Here is a 3,285-nt window from a genome sequence, read left to right as displayed (position 1 = left end):
CGGGCAGCGAACAGGGAGGCTGCTGCAGAGTTGCTGCCCGGGCCCTGCAGTGCAGGTGCAGCCGCAGGCGCATGCAGGGCTGCCTGTCTCAAGGGCAAGGACAAGAGGGCCACCTCTGACAGCCTGGCAGCTGCTCCGTGGGTAGCGGCATGGCCAGGGCTCCCGCTCCCTGGAGCGTTGGCCAGTTGGGCCAGTCCACCCCAGTTCTCGGAGGCCTAACCGAGGCTCCGGTCAGGTCTGCTGGTCCTGCGCCAGGGGCATCTGGCTGCGTAGGTTTGATCGTGAGGGCCGGGGACCCTGGGCGCAAGGTGAGAACAAAAGGAAGAAGGCCTCACTGCACAAGGGCTGATGGGAAGGTCGCTGGCTTGTCCCCATCCAGGGGGGTGTACACCCAAAGGACCTGGTGTCCGGGGTCCCCCGCCAGTGATGATGCTGGGGTCAGAGTATGTGTGTGCACCTGAGTGTGTCCAGTGTGCGGAGGACAGCTCAGGGACGAGAGGGACAGGGACCCAGCGTATTTTTACACAACAGGGAGGAGCTAAGGCAGCTGCCCTGGAACCTGTCACGGGGAGGAAGGTCAGTGGGGACTTTGTGAGGTTGAAGGACACCCAGGACAGATGCATGGAGTCGGGGCCCTGTCCCCTGGCAGGCCTGCATGCTGTTGGTCATGCCCACATATGGCGACCGACTGCTTGTCTCTCCAGCCACTGCTGCCACGGCTGGTATAAATAGTCCACATTCTCAGCTGTCGGAGAGCTGAACTCGGATGACTCTGGGCTGGGGGAGGCCCATGGGTCGCCCGTCGCTCCCCTCCCACCTCCAAAGTGCTCTCGATCCGAGCTGGAGTGGTGAGGCCAGGCCAGGCGAGGCTTTGAGCTCTGTGCCCCCTCACTGCCCACTCGGCAGGTGTGAGACCCGGAGACCTCCTATTGTCCATTTCAAGGGCATGGCAGGACCTTTGCCCACCAAGGAGTGCAGAGCGCCAGGACCCCACCCGGGTCCCCGTCCCCCAGAAGCCTCGCAGACTGGGCCAGCCCAGGGGAGCTTGCTTTCCCTCCACCTTTAACTCAAGAAGCGAATCCCTAATGGTGGAATTTCAAACCACCCACCGGCCTGTGAGCAGATGGCCTTGCCACCTTGTGTAAGGGAATGAGAGGGCCTGAAGCCCAGGGTGCCAGGCCCAAGACCTAGAGGCAGGGAGCTGCATTGTCCAGACCGCCTCCGACCGCAGACCTCCCTGAGCGGCAGCAGAGGGCTCTCGAGGGACAGCTATGCACGTTCTGTGTGTGCAGCTCAGGTCCGACACGGCCCCGGCCCGGGTGGCGCTGGGTCCCTGGCGACTGCAGGACCCTTCTCTGCAGGTGAACAGGATGCCAAGGGGCTTTTCTTGTCTCTGGACACACGGGCCACTAGGCTGCACCTCTCCCGACCTCAGGGCTCTCTGATCTGGGTCTCGGCCAAATAGATTTCTTTTCTCAAATTATGCCACTTTTGCCGGCCCTATCTTTGAGATAAGACACAAAAATCTATCCTGCCATTTTTGCAAAGAAAGCAAAACAATTGTGGGCCCCCTCCCGCGCCCTCCCGCCCCCTCCTCCCCTCACCCTTGCTCTCTGGGTCGGTGTGAGGCAGAATTTATCTCTAGGAGGGGCTCCATCAATTTGCCCTGCTCTGCTGTTGACAAGTTTATTAAAACCCCCACAAGTCTGTATTAAAGTTTTATCAGTGCTGAGAAATAATAGTTTTTTGACAGAAAAGTCAAGGAGCTGGGCCGAGTGGGTCCTGCTCAGCATCTGGGTGGGTCAGCGTAGGGGAAAATAAGAAACAGCCTGGTTTGGGGGGTCTCAAGGGACCCCAGCAGCCCTGGAGCAGAACTGGGGAAGGCTCCTTCCGCCCAGCCCTGGCTGGGGCTGCTCCTGCTCCAGGGGCTAACTGCAATTCTTTGCTATTTATTTTAATAATTAACCAAAATCTGGAATTAAAAATATATTTGGTGGTGAATCTGAGTGCTATAGGTAATGTTGCTGCTGGAGAAATATTGGGTTATAGATGTTTAAATTTTAAAAGCTCGGTAGTAAAAAAAAAATTAATTTAAAAAGCACCCAGATAGGAGTTGGTGACACCCTCCTGGACGGGGAAGGAACCTGCCACAGGGTGGGAGCTGCCCGACCGGCTGGGGTATGAATGGGGCTGAGGGGGCGAGGGAGGGCTGCCCACCCAGCTCAGCCTGGCCTTTGTCTCGGGCTCACGTCTGTGATGGCTGGTGCGGGTGTAGCATCATCCTGGCCATGTGGCTTCCCAGGGCGGCGTCTTCCACTGCAGGTGGGCCTGGCTGGGGGCTGTCCTTGCACAGAAGTTGGAGCCGCACTATCACTCAGGATGCTGGCGGCAGAGCCCAGCGCGCGGGGTCAGGGGCACTTGCCCCTGGGGAGGTGGTGGTGTGTGACGTTTGCCCTAAATGGATTAGGGTTAGGCTTAGGATTCCCTGAGGAGGGGAAGGTGCCAGGGGTCCACCGCTGAACTGCAGTGGTGGCGACAGGAGCATGAAATGGCAATCACTGGAGGCCGCATGGGGCTGGCGCTCCCACATGGGAAACTGAGGCTCAGAGAGGCCAAGGAGGCCCCCAGACCCCTCAGCTAAGTGGGTGGTGCTGCAGGGCCCAAGGTCGCCTGCTGCTCCACCGAAGGTCAGACCTGGGGCAGTGAGGGTGGAGGACCGCCTGGTGTGGCTCGGTCACCTGCTGAGTTTAGAGCCTACTCACTGCATCCGAATTCTGGTGCCGGGGGCTTATCAATGCAGGGCCAGGGGTCAGCCGCCACCGCCCGCCGGGACTCTGGGGGCGAGGCAGCAGCGGCGGCCCAGCCTCCCGCAGGCAGTGTGTCTGGGAGACCGTGTTGAGCTTCAGCTCTCTCTACGTCACTGTTTTCTCCAATTATAACTAATTGGACACACAATGCATTTTCATAGCATCTAATTTTCTATCGATTTTAACTGGGCTGCTGGTGTTTTCGGCAGTGAGTCCCACGTCTGGTATCAGTTGCTGCTTAAAAATGCTGAGTGTACTTCCCATGTGGGATGATTCCATTAGCAGATGTTTTAAAACCTAGTTAATTGTTTGGTTTATAAAATGCACAAACTCTGTGAGCTGCAGCCTCCCTCTTGGAGCTGAGTGAAAAGGAGCGGGGCTAGCGGTGTTTCCCGGAAACCATGCCCGGCTCGGTGCGGCCCACGGCCAGGAGCAGGCCTGCCCTGGGCAAGCTTGCCTTCCTGCCAGACGCTTTGCT

Source organism: Myotis brandtii, unplaced genomic scaffold (assembly GCF_000412655.1).
Source record: "Myotis brandtii unplaced genomic scaffold, ASM41265v1 scaffold915, whole genome shotgun sequence".
Classification (NCBI taxonomy): Eukaryota; Metazoa; Chordata; class Mammalia; order Chiroptera; family Vespertilionidae; genus Myotis; species Myotis brandtii.
The sequence above is the reverse complement of the archived record's forward strand: the minus strand, read 5'-3'. Positions refer to the sequence as shown.